Source organism: Heterodontus francisci, chromosome 34 (genome assembly GCF_036365525.1).
Source record: "Heterodontus francisci isolate sHetFra1 chromosome 34, sHetFra1.hap1, whole genome shotgun sequence".
NCBI lineage: Eukaryota > Metazoa > Chordata > Chondrichthyes > Heterodontiformes > Heterodontidae > Heterodontus > Heterodontus francisci.
The window spans coordinates 49,098,852-49,118,455 of record NC_090404.1 but is presented as its reverse complement, the minus strand read 5'-3'; positions in this window follow the sequence as shown (position 1 = coordinate 49,118,455).

Here is a 19,604-nt window from a genome sequence, read left to right as displayed (position 1 = left end):
TTGTGGTTGAATACGATTCTGCTGCCTCTGCTGATGGCCCCCAGCGCTTCATGAATGCCCAGTTTTCAATGGGTATATCTGTTCACAATCTATCCCATTTGTCAAAATAGAGACTTTCCTCAGATTGAAGACCGGGCTTGTGCTGTACAATTTGTTATTCCTACTAATGCTGTCATGGAGATCGCTTTGTGTTGCGACAGTTGAGTAGGATATTCCTGCGTGTTGGTTCAGTCACCACCTGTCACAACCAAAGTTCGGCAGCCATGTCCACAGCACGCTGCCAGCTGTGTTTCTGTTACTAACGAGCTACTGTTGGTGTTGGGCATTGAAGTCCCCCATGCAGTCTCGCCTCATTACTTCCCCCAAGTGCTATCCAAATGGTGTTCTGAAAAGATAAAGAAAAATGGGCATGGTGCGGTGGTACTGAGTAGGGCAGGCTTCGTTGTGTTGGGAAAATGGGGCAAGAACAAAATCCAGTCCATTAGCTTTGAGAAGCAAACATGGTATCATCACGCTACTGGGGGTATTCTATATTCCTCCAAATAGTGTGAGAGAATTAGAGGAGCAGATGTGCACTGAAATCACAGAGATGCACACGAACAGTTTTGTGGAAATATTATGGAATGTAATTACCCAGATGTCGATTGGCATAATGTTGGATAAAGGGGAAGGAGGGGGTGGAATGTCTGAAATGTGTTCAAGAGAATTTCATTGATCAATATGTTCCCATCCCAAATCGAAAAGGAGGATGTTGTGCTGGGAAATGAGGTGGGCCAAGTGGACCAAGTGTCTGTGGGGGAAGAACTTGGGTAAGAGAAATCATCGTATCTTAAGGTTTAACCTAGTGATGCTCAAAAGCAAGGTAAGATAGAAGGTAGATCGTCTAGATTGGAAGATGGCTAATTTCAATCTGCTAATAAGGAATCTAGCCAGATTGAAATGAACAAAAGACTAAGCGAAATAAAAAAAAATGCAACGGAACAATGGGTTATCGTTAAGGTTAAGGAAGATCTGCTTCAGGTACATGGAAAGTACATTCCAAGAAAGGATTAAGGTTGGCGAACCAACATCAGTTGTCCTTGGATAATGAGGGAGATAGAGAAAAAAGAGGGTGCATGATGCATGTCAGGTGAATTCTTTAAGTGGGAACCATGATGGCTCCAATACGTTGAAAGAGGAGGTGAATAGAGGGACATTAGAATGGCAAAGAGAGAATATGGGAATAGAAAAGCAGTAAACATAAAAATAGCAGGGCTACGGAAATTGATCAAGGGAGTGGTACTGATTGGATTGCTCTGCAGAGAGCCGGCATGGACTCCATGTGCCGAAATGCCTCTTTATTGGCCGCAATTAATTTTATAACTCAATGATTCTGGGTGGAATGATAGCGACTGTCCTTCAGATGAAGGCAGCATTTGATGGAGTGTGGCATCAAGGAAAAATAGCAAAATTAAATACCCTGGGAACTTTTGTGGGGACGGTTGTCCTGGTCAGTAAATGAATTCATTCCTAACATTAAAGGAAGATAGTTTTGGTTGTTGGAGGCCAACCATCTCAACCCAAGGACATCGCTGCAGCTGATTCTCAGTGTAATGTCCTAGATTAACCATCTTCAGCTGCTTCATCAATGGCCTGCCATCCATCAGAATGGAAGAAGAGAAGATGTTCACTGATAATTGAACAGTGTTCAGTACCATCAGAGATTCCTAAGACACTGAAGCAGTCCGTGGCCATTGACAGCAAGATCTGGACAATATTCGCACCCTACACGCGCTAGGCAATTACCATCGACAAGAAAAGAGTCTAAACATTTCCCCCTGATGTAGATTGGCATTAATATCGCTGAATCCATGGCATCAAGCTCATGCCTATTGCCGCTGACCAGAAACGTAACTGGGCCAGCCAGATAAATACAATGCCGACAAATGTAGGTCAGTGGCTGTGAATTCTGCAGCGAGTAACTCACCTCCTGTGTCCCCAAAGCCTGTCCACCTTCTGCATGGCACAAGTCAGAAGTGTGATGGAAAACTCTCCATTTGCCTGGATGACTTCAGCTCCAATAACATTCGAGAAGCTCGAAACGATCCAGAAAAGCAGCCTACAAGTTTGGCAACCCATTCACTACATTAAATATTCACTCCCATCACCACTGGCACACAATGACAGGAGTTTGTACCATCTATAAGCTGCACTGCAACAACGCGCCAAGCCTCTTTTGACAGCATCTTCCAAACCCACTCCCTCTATCACCCAGGAGAACAAGTAGCTGACACATGGGAACACCACCATCTGCAAGTTCCCCTTCAAGCCACGCACCACCCTAACTTGGACCTGTATTACCGTTCCTTCACTGTCACTGGGTCAGAATCCTGGAACTCCCTTCGTCACAGCACTGTGGGCATACCTACACAACATGGACTCCTGCGGTTCAAGTAGGCAGCTGACCATTACCTTTCCAAGCGCAACAAGGGATAGACAGGCCCACTTCTAATCTTGAACAAAGTGATTTAAGAAGTCAGGCCATCACACTTACTCACCAGTAACCTGCTCACGAATGTTCGGTTTTGTTTCTTGCAGAACCATTGGTAATCAGATTATTGTACAGCCTTGGTTCAAACTGTGCAACAAGCACTAAATTCTAGAAGTGACATGGAAGAGACCGCCTTTGTAGCAAAAGTGTAATAAACACTTGGGCGGCACAGTGGCTAACTGGTTAGCACCGCAGCCTCACAGCTCCAGCGACCTGGGTTCAATTCTGGGTACTGCCTGGTGGAGTTTGCAAGATCACCCTGTGTTTGCGTGGGTTTCCTTCGGGTGCTCCGGTTTCCTCCCACATGCCAAAAGACTTACAGGTTGATAGGTAAATTGGCCATTAGCGATTACCCCTGGTATAGGTAGACGGAGGGAAATATAGGGACAGGTGGGGATGTGGTAGGAATGTGGAATTGGTGCCGGATTAGTATTAGGGTGGTTGATGGTCGGCACAGACTCAGTGGGCCGAAGGGCCTGTTTCAGTGCTGTATCTCTAAACTAAACTAAACCGTATGAAGCACCACAGAGAGAACAAACCTTGCTTTTATTAAGCTCTGTCGATATGTTTCCTTCCCTTATTCGGCTTCTCTGTCTCCATCTCTGGGGCTAGACTGTCCACCAATATCCATTACAAGACTGCCGACACATCCCTTCCCCTCCCTCTCAGAACCACGAAAGGGTTCACCTTGTCCTCACTTTCCACCCCACCAGCCTACTTATCCAAAGGATCATCCTCTGCCATTTTGGACACGAACAGCATGATGCCACCAGCAAACACATCTTCCCCTCTACACTGCTGCCAACATTATGAAGAGATCTTTCCCTGCCCGGCACTATGATCAATTCCTCCATTATCCGCAGCACCACGACCCCTTCCCATATCACCTTTCCATGCAATCGCATGAGGTGTAATACCTGCCACTTTGCAGCCTCTCTCTTCACCATCCAAAGCCCAATCATCACTTTCAGGTGAAGCAGCCATTTACTTGTATTTCCTTCAATTTCGTATACTCTATTCACTGTTCATAATGTGGTCAATTCGACATTGGAAAGACAAAGAATAAATTGGGTGATCGCTTTGAAGAACATCGCCACTCAGTCCGAAAGCATAACCCCGAGCTTGTAGTTGCTTGCCAATTCCACTCACGACCCTGCACACATGACCACATCTCTGTCCTGGGCCTGTTGCAGTGTTCCACTGGACTTCAATGCAAGCTCGAGGAGCAGCACCTCATCTTCCAATGAGGCACTCTGGACTCAACATTGAGTTCAACAATTTCAGAGCATGACTGACCTTTCTTTATTTTTATTATTTTATGCTATATTTTTCAACCATGTGTCTGCAGCAAACTTGTTTTTTTTCATATTGTACTTCTGGACAGAGTTGCTCATTATTCTGCCATTAACACTCTCTCTGAAACAATGTTTTGCCCTTAAGCACAACTATTAACTCTCCCCTTGCATTGTTCCACTGATATCTTTGTCAGTTAATCTCTTCTGCCCTCTGCCCTATCACACAACTATCTTTTGTTTTCTTTCCCATCCCACTTCTTCATTTACTGAAAAACCTAATGCATTTTTGAACTTTGCCATTTCTGATGAAAACTCACAGAGCTGAAACGCTACCTCAGCTCTTATCTCCAATCGTGCTTTAGCAGTTACATCTGTCCTGATAGTATTGGAGGAGTGACCATCAAACAGTCCTTGTTAAAATTAAATCCCATTCTTCACACTGAGGATATCAATCATCGTTTGTGTGGCTCTAATACCATTATAAATGCGATAGATTTCAAACAGATATATCAGCTCAAATCTAGTCATCCATGAGGTGCTGTGGGCCACCGGAAACAGCAGAATTGTATTCAACTGCAACGAAAAAAGAGTTGTACTCCAGACCCGAGGTGTGAGTGACTGCTCTTGAATCAAAGCAGCATTTGACCAAGTCGGTATCAAGGATCCCTAGCAATCCTAGGATGGAGGGACCGACGTGTGAGGAGAGATTGAATCGGTTCGGAATATATTCGCTGGAGTTCAGAAGAGTGAGAGGGGATCTCATAGAAACCTATGAAACCTATACAATTCTAACAGGACTTGACAGGGTATATGCAGGAAGGATGTTCCCGATGGTGTGGGAGTCCAGAACCAGGGGTCAAAGTCTAAGGATACAGGATAAACCTTTCAGGACTGAGATGAGGAGAAATTTATTCACCCAGAGACTGGTGAGCCTGCGGAATTCGCTGCCACAGAAAGCAGTTGAGGCCAAAAGATTGCATGTTTGCAAGAAGCAGTTAGATATAGCTCTTGGGGTGAAAGTGATCAAAGGATGTGGGGGGAGGGGAGCGGGAACAGGTTCCTGAGTTGGATAATCAGCCATGATCATAATGAATGGTGCAGCAGGCTCGAAGGGCCGAATGGAGAACTGTTGCTCCTATTTCTATGTTTCAAAAACCGGAGTCAATGGGAATAAAAGTGAAAACTCTCTGCTGGTTGGATTCATACCTCGCATAAAGGAAGACAGTGTGGCTGTTGGAGGTCATTCATCTCAGTCCCAGGATATCACTACAGGAGTTCCTCACCGTTGTGTCCTAGGCTCAACTATCTCAACTTTATGAATGACCTTTCCTGCTTCATAAGATCAGAAATAAGGATGATCGCTAATAATTGAACAATGTTGGGCACAGTTCAAAACCTCTCCGATATTGAGGCAGTCCATTTCCATATGTAACAAGACATGGACAATATCCGTGCTTGGGCTAATAAAGTAGCAAGTAACATTCACACCACTCAAGTGACAGGCAATAACCATCTCCAACAAGAGAGAATCCAAACATCTCCCCTTGATGTTCACTGGCGTTGGCATCGCATAATCTCCTATTAACAACATCCTGGTCATCACCATTGACCAGAAACGGAACTAAAGCAGCCACATAAATGGTGTGGCTACAAGAGATGGTCAGCGGTGGGAATTCTGTGGCGCGTAATGCACCTCCTGACTGGCAAATACTTTTCTACCATCTTCAAGGCACAAGTCAGGAGTGTGATTAAATACTTGCACTTGTCTGGATGGGTATAGCTCCAATAGCACTCCAGAACTCAGCACCATCCAGGACAAAACAGCCACTTGATTGGCAGCCCATTCACCACCTTCAACATTCACTTCCACCATGAGCGATGCACAGTAGCAGCAGTTTGTACCATCCAAAAGATGCACTGCAACAACGCACCAAGTCTCCTTCGACAACACTTTCAAAACTAGTGACCTCTGTCACCTAGATGGACAAGGACAGCAGATGCATGGGAACGCCACCATCTGCAAGTTCCCCCCAAGCCACATAACATTCTGACATGGAGCTATATCGCCGTTCCTTCACTGTCGCAGGGTCAAAGTTCTGGAACTCCTTTCCTGACAGCACTGTTGGTATACCTAATGCACATGGACAGCAGCGGTTCAGGAAGGCCGATTGTCAAGGGTGGTAAGGATGGGCAATAAATGCAGACATAGCCAGCGATGTCCACATCTCCTGAACGAATAAAAAAAAGTAAAATAGATGCTGCCTGACCTGTTGAGTTTTTCCAGAATTTTCTGTTTTTTTTAAAGTCTGGTGAGTTTGCCTTATGTCTTTTCTCGCACAGCCAATTCCGACGAGGAAGGAGGAATTAAACTCTCTCCCTCTTCATCATGTTGCTACACAGCTTTCGATCCAATCACTAGCTGTGGAGTGGAACTTGCTCATAATTATTTCAGTTGCCATTGACTTTCGCATTAACTGAAAATCAGATCGAAAACATTGCAATTCAATGTCTCCAAACAATTAACATTGGCCCAGAATTTGAATTGTACTGACTGTGTAAGAATTAGTCATGGGAGGGCTTGGCTGTTTAAAACGGATAACAGAATCTGGTGGCTGCAAAGTAATCAAACATAGAATTCCACAGATTGCTGTCAGTGAATTCTGCTCGTCGATAGAACGGTTGCATTCTTCGTAGCTAGAATCATTAGAAATTTCGGATTTGTTCTGAGTTTCAGATTTTTACACACTATTCCTGTAAAAGCCAACGCAAGATTACATTTTTTATTGAATCAGGAGTAAGTGAGCTTTTAAAGGCCTTCTAAATCATAATTTCCTATGGACAACTTCTCTGGTTCTGAAAACCTGATTTCTAAAATGTGGCACCGCATTACCTAAAAGTTTGCAAGTTAAAAATGATTTATTTTTAAATATTGTGTTTGAATATTTACATTTCTCCCTTAAACACGTGTGGATGCTCAAATATTTATTTGGTTTTCTCGACAATTGTTTTTTTTATTGTGATTTACATTTCTGGTGTGTTACTTCCTGCGTTGATGTCTGCAAAAATTCTTCAATCTCATTGGCGTTTCAGCATGCTAACGCTTTGCTGGACACCACAGATGCTATTTGAATGTCATAAAATTGAAACAACTGTCGGAAATGAGGAAATCTCACTCTGACTCTACTTAAATCTTTGTGGGCAACTGTTTTTGAATTCAACGACAAGCGCCGTCCTTTTGGTGCTGACTATAAATCTCGGACATTGTGGTACCATCCAGTGCTGTTGACATAAGATTTTGCGTTACTGAATATTGTCTGTTTCCATGTCATACAGCACTTGTGGAGGTGTTGTCATACTTTCTGAATCACAGAGAAGAGTTTCTCATCCAAAAGTGGTGGTACAAAAAATTTAGTAAAGTTGGTATCCATACATACAAAACACTGAAAGCTCAACAGGTCAGGCAGCATCTGTGAAGATAAAAGCAATGTTAACGATTCAGGTCTGCGACCTTTCATCAGAAATGGCAAATATTAGAAAATAATTAGGTTTTTAGCAAGTGAAGGCGTGGGGCAACGTGGGGGGTTTGGGGTTGGTAGGGAAAATAACAAAAGGAAAGGTGTGTGATAGGACAGAGGGCAGAACAGATTAAATAACAAAGCTGTCCAGGAACAAAAGCAAAGAGTGTGATAATGCTTGTGGTTAAAGACAAAGAAATAGTTCAGAGAGGTTGTTAATGGTGGAATAATAAGCAGCTCTGTCGATATGAAAACTGGCACATGGGTAAAAATAAAACAAAAACAATGAAAAATGTAAAAAAGGCCATAAATGCTCTGAAATTAATGAACTCAGTCTTCAGTCCAGTAGGCTGTAGCTTGCCTAATCGGAAAATGAGGTGCTGCTCCTCGAGATTGTATTGATTTTCACTGGAAAACTGCAACAGACCAAGGACAGAAATGTGGGTCTGAGAGCTGGGGTGTGTTTTAAAATGGAAAGCAAACAGAAGCACCGAGTTACGTTTTCAGACTGAGTGGAGGTGTTCCACAAAGCGGTCACCCAATCTCTGTTTGTTCTGCCCAATGTAGAGGAGACCACAGTGAGCAGCGAATGCAGTATACTAAATTGAAAGACATACACGTAATTCGCTGCTTCACCTGGAAGGAGTGTTTCGGGACTTGGATGTTAAGGAAAGAGGCTGGAAAATGGCAGGTATTGCACCTCCTGCGATTGCATGGGAAGTTGCAATGGGAACTGGACTACATCGGTAGTTATATTAGTTAATATTTATTTCTTTATTAAATTTAGTTGCCGCTGGGTTTGTTAGCTCTGTGGCAGAAGACAATGGTCGCTCAGTGATTATTCACATGTCTCCAAACACCTACTTCCATTCATCTTCCATTTCCCACTTTGCCTCTTCCATTTACCCCAATATTTCGACTCTACCTCCTGAATTTACCTATTGCCGTTTCCTGAGTAGAAAGAGATCAAGGATTGATGGAAATGCGGGTTTATGAGTTCAAAGGTCAAGCTTGTATACAATTGTGCGACTGCTGTAATCAGTTCATGAATGGGCTACCGTTACTTAGTTTATACTTTCCACCTTTTGAATATATATATATATAAACATACACAGATTTTCTAATTCAGTTAAAAGTAATCCACTGCCTCTAGGCGCATCTCAAAACTATATCTTCCACATCGATGGACTGCTAATCACCTGAGGAACATTGGTGGAAAATGATGCACTACCCTAGTTATGACAGAAGATGGCGCTGTTACAACCTTTCACTGGCCTGCTGCCTTTTTATTCCGCCAACAGACGCACTCCATCCTCTCCTGAGAGATCAGCCAGACACTTAACGGTTATTCAGAAACAGAAAGTGAGGCAGGAGGGCTGGAAAAAATCACAGCAGAATTGGTTGTGAAGGATCCCGAGGTCTTCACTTTGCTTCCAGATGTCATGAGAGGCTGTCAGGATGTGGAGCTCCGAAACAGTGGGAAAGTAATTAAAAGCAAAATACTGCGGATGCTGAAAATCTGAAACAAAAACAAGAAATGCTGGAATCACTCAGTAACTCTGGCAGCATCTGTGGAAAGAGCAGCAGAGATAACGTTTCGGGTCAGTGACCCTTCTGTTAACCAGGCACTTACCTCTGATTTTATGAGCTGTTTCAGATTTTTCAGGGGGTGATGAGAGCAGCAGGGCTAAGTGCCTTGTTAACTGTAACAGGATGGATGCCCAGTGGCAGGTCAGATCTGGCTGTAGTCAGCAGCCATTGTGAAAGGTAGCGTAGCTTGGTAGGGTGAGATATACCGGACTCACGGCAGCTGTTAGAAATTTGGTGCCAAATCACACTTTGCTAGCATTCTGATTTAGTGTCCTTGCTAAATTGGCACTTGCATGTGCAGAATAAGGGCTGAAATAGCCCTTAGATAGATAGTGAGTTCAGCTACTTGCTATTGGCCCCACTCAATCTGAATCTGAGGCCGCCAGTGAGGAGGTGGAGGAGGTGCAGCAGGGAAGCAGAGCGCTTCAGCCACCGGGAGCAGAACTTCAACACCTAGAGGAGCACCAGAAGCAAGAGCCAAGAAGGGGACACAGGCAAGGAGGGAAAAGAAGGGCACACAACCAGCCTTTTGGGCATCGTAGAGATTACCCACTGAGGAGGGTCTACCATCAGAGGCTCAGCTTCCTGAATTGTCAGATCAGCAATGTCGCTGAAGACTGTGTGCCTTGATGGAGCACGAGCTAAGCCTATTGGGACGTGCTTGGAACCCATTAAATGGGCCTTCATGTCACGTTGCAAACATCCTTGAAGCGGAGCTTCTGTTGCGCCACTGGTCATTTGGCTCTGGCTATCTCACCACACAGAAGGCCCTTGGATAGACAACTGTCTTAAATTCTGTGGATGTGCCAAATCCACGGAAGGTTCTTCTGTTTAATTAATGCTAACACTATAGGGACCTTGGCATTTGAGAGGACTGCTGCACTTGTTCTGCCAGGATATACTCATAACGTGGTGGAGACAGGAATATGGATATTATTGAGCTTCTTCTCCTGCTAACAGCAAGTTACCCTTGCTTCACAGCCTATAACAAGGTGCTCTGAACACAGGCCTTATAAATCTTCGTAAACACCGATTTGAATTACTCATTCAGGATTCTGGCCTTGCCCTGCCCCTCTAAGCGTATATTACCCTCTTTGTCCCTAATATTTCCCAACCTGCCTTTTACTACCACTTGCCATTTACATGCTGGTAGAAGTTTTTTGAGTTACCTTTTCAGTTTACCACATTCCATTCTCATATCATCACTCTGCCAATCTTATTTTACCTCTCACTTCCCCTATGAAATTGTTGAATTTGGACTGGATCTCACTTGAATAAATTAGCTGACATGCATCATCCACTCTCTTTTTATTTCTTCATATTCTCTATCTCCATCGTCATCGGCAAAACACTTGCTTTGGTTCCCTCTATTTTGCCCTTGTTGGAAGTTCCCTAGCCTGAAACATCTCCTCCTTGAAGATCACCCTCGGCTCCAATGCCCTTCTTCTGTCCTGTCAAACTTTGTTTCCATTTTACTCTTGCTTGATCCCTTCACATGCCTTTGAAGTTGTCCCTATACCAATTTGGAAATTCTGCATTATATTAATCCTTGCTCTTCTCCATTACTGATCCAAAACGTATGATATGATGATCACTCTTACACATGTGTTCCCCAGAAACACTTCATCCATTTTTCCCACCTCATTCCCCAGCACCGGATCCATCAATGTTTTTTTTAATTTTACAGTTGGACCAAGAAAATACAAACCAGTGAAGTTCTCCTGAACACATATCAGAAATTATTCGCCCCTGCCCTTACCACCAACATTGTCTCAATCGATATTTGAGTAACTAAAGTCTGCTGATATCAATACTCGACAGTTCTTGCACATCTCTGTGATTTCTCTGCCGATTTGTTCCTCTGTCTTGCTCGCTCAATATTTGAAGACCTATAAACGTATCCTAGTAGCTTGATCATACTCTTTTTTGCTTCTTAGCTCAAACCAAATGGATGTTCTTTTTGCTTGCTCAAGGACATCCTCTTTTCCCAAAAATACAATGCCTTCCTTAATCAGTACTGCCACCTTTTTTCAGTCTTTCCTGAACACTTTGTATCCTTGACTGGTAACATCCACTTGTCACTGCTCCTAAGTCATATTTCGGTTATTACCTCTCCATCATATTCCCACACGGCTATCTGTGCTTAACGCTCACTCACCTTATTCACCACACTTCATGTGTTTGCATACATGTGGCCTAAAACTGTCTTTGCACTCATCGTAGTCCGTCTTTTCCCGCTTCTATCCAACCCGTTACTACCTCCTTCACCAAAACGAGCCAACACCCTAACTCCTTATACACCTTTTCCACTTCTTTTGTTGATGCCCTTGGCTAGTTAGTTTAAACCCACTGCATCCATACTGGTGACCGTCTCTGTGTTGACATTTCTCCCTGTCCCGTTGAGGTGCAACCCTTCCCTATTGAAGCGATGGATCGTGCCTCAGAACTGGTCCCAATGTCCAAAGACTCAGAAGCCCTCGTTCCTGCACTATGCCTCAAACCATGCACTGATCCTCCCTTTCTTATTATAGCCATCGGCTAGCACTGGGATAAAACTACAGATTACTGTCCTCGAGTCCCAGGTTTTAACTTCCTCCCTATCTCCTGAAATATCTGCTCCCTAGCTGTCCTTGGTAACGACGTGCATAACAGCCTCTTGCAGAATATTCTGCAATCTCTCCATGATGTTCTTTACCTTGGCAGCAGGAAGGCAACATGCCATGAGGGATTCATATAACCACCGCATTTCTGCTGTTTGCTTCCTATTTCTTCCTAATTGAATTCATAGAACGGCTGGCTGGCCTACTCCTGGTTTTATTTTCTTATGCAACGTGGATATGACAGTTGCATTAAAAAAAATCACATGTCGTTCCTATATACTTTATGCCCACATTTTAATAGAGTTAAGGCATCTGTTTAAGTCATCTCAAGTGCATATAATTTTGAAGATTTACACATTGTTCTACTTAAATGAGCAATCATAAAATACTATATGAAGGAGTTACATTTTGTTCTACTGACATTAGTGAAAAGAGAATTTCATATGCATACTTTATGTGTCGATCTACTGATATTATTGGTTGGTGCAGAGAGGAGGTATGTGACGTTTTACTGAAATTAGTGGTCAGTCATGATTTGAAGGAGATACGTTATGTTGTACTGATATTAGTTGTCGGAGCAATGTCATGTGCAGACGTTATATATTGGGCTACGATATTAATGGGACTATGCAACGTAATTATGCTTTGTTTTGCTGAAATGGCAGCAATAGTTTTACGGCCAGGCGGGTTACAGTGTATATTGTACAATTGCCAGCCAGTGCCTGGTTATCCGGTGGCCAGGCAAAACCTAATGTTTTCACGAACAACGGCCCATATATTTATATTTCTAAGGCTTCACATTGTTTCACAGCAGCAAGTGCCAATGGAATTTAGAGGGGTGTTTCATCATCTGTAAAATGTTGAAAAATTGGAGCATTGTTCTTCAAATTATAACGGTAGTGATTGTAATGGAAATGAGTGTGTCGGTTAATATTACTCCACCAAGTAGTATTTCCGTTGCACTCTCGAGACACTTGACAGTATCATTTTTTTAGAAATTTCTTGCGAGATGATGTAAAAACATACTTCAAGCTCGCTAAAAATACATATAAAAGAAGCTGTTCTGCCACATCTAGCGTGTTGTTAATCAACGATTATTCCCCGGACGTTGTATTGAGTCCAGTTGAAAACAACGAGGAAACTATTTATTGTTTATACATCAGTGCAAGTTCGCAGTGTTATGTTTCAAATAGGGGTCTATAGTTCTTTCACTGCTGAACACTGCCGTGTGTGTTTAAAGTGGAAGCGATAAGGTGGAAACAAAGTGACAGAAGAAATAATTCTATAGATTATTCCTATTATGCGTATATAAAGTTGAGGAAAAAGGGCACAGGCATAGCTCTGGAGGGATACAAGATGGCCAGGAAGGATCTGAAGAAAGGGATTAGGAGAGCTAAGAGAGGGCATGAAAAATGCTTGGCGGGTAGGATAAAAGAAAACCCCAAGGCCTTTTACGCGTATGTCAGAAATATGAGGATGACTAGGGGGACCGTAGGTCCGGTCAAGGACAATAGCGGGAGACTGTGTGTTGAGCCGGAAGAGATAAGTGAGGTTTTGAATGAGTACTTCTCTTCGGTATTTACGAATGAGAAGGGGTGTATTACTGAAGAGGACGGTGGGAAGCAGACTGGTAAGCTCGAGGAAGTGCTCGTTAGGAGGGAAGATGTGTTGGGGTTTTTGAATAACTTGAAGATAGACAAGTCTCCCGGGCCTGACGGGGTATATCCAAGGATGTTATGGGAAGCAAGGGATGAAATTGCAGAGCCGCTGGCAATGATCTTTTCATCTTCTCTGCTGACGGGGGTGGTACCAGGTGATTGGAGGGTGGCAAATGTTGTGCCCCTGTTCAAGAAAGGGAATAGGAACAACCCTGGGAATTACAGGCCAGTTAGTCTTACTTCGGTGGTAGGCAAGTTGATGGAAAAGGTGCTGAGGGATAGGATTTCTGAGCATCTGGAAAGACACTGCTTGATTCGGGACAGTCAGCACGGTTTTGTGAGGGGTAGGTCTTGCCTCACAAGCCTGATTGAATTCTTTGAGCAGGTGACCAAGCAAGTGGATGAGGGTAAACCAGTGGATGTGGTGTACATGGATTTTAGTAAGGCATTTGATAAGGTCCCCCATGGTAGACTTATGGAGAAAGTCAGGAGGCATGGGATAGTGGGGAATGTGGCCAGTTGGATTAAGAATTGGCTAACTGATAGAAGGCAGAGAGTGGTCTTAGATGGTAAATACTCAGCCTGGAGCCCAGTTACCAGTGGCGTGCCGCAGGGATCAGTTCTGGGTCCTCTCCTGTTTGTGATTTTTATTAACGACTTGGATGAGGAAGTCGAAGGGTGGGTCAGTAAATTTGCAGATGATACAAAGGTTGGTGGAGTTGTGGATACCGAGGAGGGCTATTGTCGTCTGCAAAGGGACTTGGATAGGTTGCAGTGCTGGGCTGAAAAGTGGCAGATGGAGTTTAACCCTGAAAAGTGTGAGGTCGTCCATTTTGGAAGGACAAACATGAATGCAAAATACTGGGTTAACGGTAGGGTTCTTGGGCATGTGGAGGAGCAGAGAGACCTTGGGGTCTATGTGCATAGATCATTGAAAGTTGCAACTCAAGTGGATAGGGCTGTGAAGAAGGCATATGGGGTGTTAGCGTTCATTAGCAGAGGGATTGAATTTAAGAGCCGTGAGGTGATGATGCAGCTGTACAGGACCTTGGTAAGGCCTCATTTGGAGTACTGTGTGCAGTTCTGGTCGCCTCATTTTAGGAAGGATGTGGAAGCCTTGGAGAGGGTGCAGAGGAGATTTACCAGGATGTTGCCTGGAATGGAGAATAAGTCTTACGAGGAAAGGCTGAACATTCTAGGCCTCTTCTCATTAGAACGGAGAAGGATGAGGGGTGACATGATAGAGGTTTATAAGATGATCAGGGGAATAGATAGGGTAGACAGTCAGAAACTTTTTCCCCGGGTGGAGCAAAGCGTTACAAGGGGTCATAAATTTAAGGTGAAGGGTGGGAGATATAAGGGGGATGTCAGGGGAAGGTTCTTTACCCAGAGAGTGGTCGAGGCATGGAATGCCTTGCCCGGGGAAGTTGTTGAGTCAGAAACTTTAGGGACTTTCAAAAGGCTTTTGGATAGGTATATGGATAAAGGAGAATGATGGGGTATAGATTAAATTGTCCTTGACAGAGGACAAAGGATCGGCACAACATTGTGGGTCGAAGGGCCTGTTCTGTGCTGTATGTTCTATGTTCTATGTTCTATGTTCTATTGATAATCCGGAAAAAAACTCATTAACGACAATTTCAGTATTTCAGTCAATTGGCTTGTCCAGGTTTCGTCATTGATGCTGAAATGACCAGTCGCAAGTGCATGCAAACAGGAATGTGCCTGCGCAACGGGGCCTAAAGAGGGAGGGGAAAAGGAATGCGAAGGAAATGTGTTTCCGTCTGAGAGAAATAAATAAATGACTGTCAGACCCTTAGGGAGGCCCTAAAGTGCTGTACGGACAATGGCAGGTTCAATTAAAGCATTCAAAAGGGAATTAGACTGTTATATGAAAAGGAAGGATGTGCAGGGTTACGGGGAGAGCGCGGGGGCCGAATGCTCTCCTTCTGCACTGTAACATCCGGTGATTCTGTGAAGTATTTTCTAAAGTGCAGTCATTGTTGCAATGTTGGAAAACATGGCATCTAAGGCGAGCATGGGAAGGTCCCACAAACAAAAAATAAATATTTTTCCAGATAAGCCGTTTTAAGAATGTTGGTTGAGGAGCAAACGATGGTCAGGACATTGGGAGACCTCATCCCTTCTTCTGCAAATTATGCCATTTGATCTTTAATGTTTACCTCAGAAAGAAGATGGAACTACCTTTCGTCTGAAAGACAGTACATCTGGCAATCAGTATTCCCTCAGTATTGCACTAATGTGCAAGCTGGAGTTGACATTGAACACACAGCCTTCTGACTGTGGTTGAGAGCGCGACCAAGGCTGACATCTGACAGCATATAAGGATCAAGCTGTTCTCCCGCCCCTCCACCCCACCCGCAACTGAAAAAAAATGTGTTGAGTCGCCAACACGTCCCGAAATAAAGCAGCAGTCAGCAACTAGAGTAAATGACAGATAACTGGAAAATAAAACAAACAGTTTTACGGCATTAAATTGAGCAACATGTAAATACAGGAGCAATGGCTTTGAAGATTTGGAAGGAAAGCTATGTTTTTCATTTTTGAACACATTTAATAATTAGATTCACCGTATATTTCATGGTGTTTTTTAACTCTTGTCTGAATTTACTTTGAGTCACTGCATAAATACATGTGTTCGTGCAGCAACTCAATGGTTGAAGCATATTTCCTCTTTCTTGTAGAATAGATTTTGGGTTACTGAAGTTAAACCCTGTGAAATAATTATTGTCTGCAATTCGGACATACAAAAAATTGATAACGTACGTCATCCACAACAGGATGAAACTTGCTGAGATGGTGAAGAGTAAAGTGATGGATTTTCTTCAGTTCTCCATCTCTGGGTCAATCTTATTCCCTCCATTGGTGTAGGCTCGGAGTACCCTGCGGCATCTACTGGCCGCTAGAATGTGTCCAATGGTCAGAGCATTGAGCAGTAACATCAGGAGGAACGGGAGACACGGGGTTAAGGCACGATCAAACGAGTCAAACGCTGTCCATGCAGATGAAAAATAAAAGATAGGTGTTATGTTGCAGTACCAGGCCACGTTATTAATTGTATACAAAGGCTCATACGTGAGGACAAATGGGATGTTTTTTAAACAGCTCAGAGTACAGACCTTTCCTATAACCAAAGCCGTTGTTTTCCCTGTGCAATATTTTATTTTCAGGTTCTGGTAGCAAATGGCCACAAATCGATCAATGGTGAAAGCGACCGTTAACCAGACAGAACTGTCTCGAGATGAATAAACAAGTACTGTATTGACACTACACGCTGATGTTGTGGACAGGACACTATTCGGAAAATAGATACCACAAATTCTGTTCAATATCACCGCAGTCGTAATAACCAAGAGATCTGTCACTGTCATGAACACCAAGGACCGAGTTATACATCTGGAGGGACCGCACCTTCCTCGGGACAGGATCACAATGGCCGTGATGCTAGCTGCAAAAACGAGTAAAAATGGAAATTACAGATCAGATACCCATTAAAGCTTTACTTTGATTGGACTTGATAGAATATTTCTAAGTTCAGTACTTGTTCATTCGGTCTGTGCCGGATCAGCACCGATTTCCTCAGTAAAAATAAATCTAACGAAAGGAAAAGCTTTGCATAATCTGAATTGATAATCCTCCAAATTAGGACAAGAAAGGAAACAGATCAACACTACTCATAATGTGAGCAGATATAAACGAAATAATGATAAAGAATGACCATAACATTAAATGTAAGATAAGTTAAATACATTTATATTCAATATGAGGAAGAGTGAGCCCAGCTCCAATATACACAGTAGGTGAATCGCAAAGTAACACACTAAATGAATGACTCTGAATTACAATGGTTGGGAAGTCGGGAAACGGTGAAGCATTCTTCCATTGCGTGATGAATAAAGGCAATGTGAGCACTAACCAGCGATCTGCATCTTTATGGGGCCTGTTGAGGAACCAATGTTGGGAAATGCACAATTCCCAGCTCTCCTTTCAGTTGTTCCTGCACCATAGGACAGGGAAAACGTATCAGGTCAGTGTTTTGACTGTACTTTCTGCAAGGGTCCCCTCAGTTACAGCCATATGGTTTATTGCCTTGGGATATGTGGGGACGAAGCGATTAAAGAGAACTGTGAACTCAAAACCGGAAATGCACTGTGGACGAATTTAAAATACATGATAACTACCGTAAATCATTTCAGAAGTGGAAAATGGAGCTTCCACGTCCATAAAGGATGGTGAACTATTGGTTCAAATGTATTTTTCGACACCCAATCGGTTATCTAGTTAGAAATTGCATGGAAAGTTTAGGTGAGTGGCAAGGTTTACCTGATTGACTGGCTCCAGCAACGTGGTCAAGAGAATATGCCAATCTGAACTACGAGCCCGAGAGTCAAGCAGGGTTAAATCACAAGATGATGCAGCAAAGAAGGAGCCAGTTTGTCCCATTGCATCGGTGTTAGTTCTATTGTAAAGCTACCCAATAAGACGCACTCCTTTGCCCTTTCCCATAGCCCTCCCGTTTTCCCCCTTTAAGTGTTTATCCAATTTCCTTTTGAAAGATATTATTGAGTCTGCTTCCATCACTTTTCAGGCAGTGCATTCCAGCTCACAACAACTCGTTATGCAAATCAAAAGTCTTTTAATGTCTCCTCTGATTCTTTTACCCATGACCTTAAACACGTGGCCCTGGCTCTGAGTGTTTCGTATTTCTCCTTCTTTAACCTTGTCTGCTCTAAGGGACAATCACACTCGTTATTTTTGTCACTTCAGGTAATTGAAGACTGGCATCGCGATCTTTGTACTAGTGTCATGGATATGCAGGAGTCGGGATCGTAACTGGAGAGAGCTACAATCGGAAACATTAACATTAGAATGAAACTTAGGAGTTGAAGAACATTTGCCAAAAAGAATCCCAGAGGCAGATCATTTAGAAGAGCAGGAGCATGTTGAGTTAATGGTTGCTGACTGGAAGGAGAGCAAATTTCTTTGATTTTTCTGGAGCCTTGCTAATAGAAACTGTGATCTTCTCACAGCTTATTAGTCATTGCATAGAACCCTGACATAACAGATTAACAGCAAATTCACTGTTTAAATTCAGAGCATATATTTCTTTATTAAATCAACTCACTAGGAGATTGTTTGCTGTCAACAGCAACTTAATAATGCCTTGTCACGATTTTTGAATTATTAATTGAATTCATTAAGTATTTCCTTAATTATTAAATCCGTTTTTGAATAATTTGTGAACATATAATGAAAGCTAAAATGGGAAATTAATGAGCGCTGTCACATTGAGCGATGAATATAGTTTTTCAAGTCTTTTGCATGATAAGGTCATTAAGATTCAATGTTCACTCTCCATGAAAGGTCCAAGTCTTTTGCATCAAGCAATCATCAAGCCAGTACCCCGGTAATGACATCTGAAAGCATCTACTTAATTTCCTGCATAGTTTTATAGTAAACAACATTAATATGCAAAGTGCAAGTTATCTCTGGATCAGCAACTTATAAACCCTATGCCAGCATGACTCAATCGGCATAAGGTTAGAGATATGAAAATAACAAAAAGCATCATTGACAATTTCCAACAATGCTCCAATTATTCTCAAAATTTATTTGAGAGAAAACTTTATTTAGCAACAGATGGAACTGTTCCCACCGAGACACAAACTGCAGATAGATGATATTCATCTGTACTGTGAAGGAAACGTCGAGCATCATGACAGATAAACATGTCAGTGAAAGCGAATTCAAAGCAAGGTATGCAAATAGATATATGTAAACGCAGCTATAAAGCACAGAAAAAAGTCTGAACCTCCTGTAATCTTTCAAAACTCTTTCAGTGAGTTAAGAGATGGCAGAACTTGGCTCACTCTGGACTGGTGAGACGGTTAGAGTAAATGCATTCCGGGTGAAAGTATCATTGTCAGGTCCCTGTTAGAGCCGGCGTGTGTCACTCGGTGTTAGTATTGAGATACCGGTTAAAGCATTATTTTCAGGTGCCTGCAAGAGCTGGGTTGTGTCACTCTGTATCAATGTTCTGGCAGGGCTAAAGTAGCATTGCTCGTTCTTCGGGCTCTGTTGCTTCACTCTGTGAGGCTGTCACACCCAGATCAATTTTGAAAAATCTTGTGTCATTTTATACATATAAATGTACAAGCTGGAGGTAGTGCTGCCTGTGATGTTGAAAGATACTGGCAGATGCAAATCATGAAACCACACCATGAAGGAACAATAGAAAGTTGAGGCACAGGCAAATACTGAAAAAAACAATGATTTAGGGAACACTTGCAAAAACTCCCAGGCACACAGTTGAATAATGAGCTGTAGTATCATTTTTATATATTACTGGGAGCCCGATAGCTGCAAGGACAGGATAATAAACAGCAAATAATTGA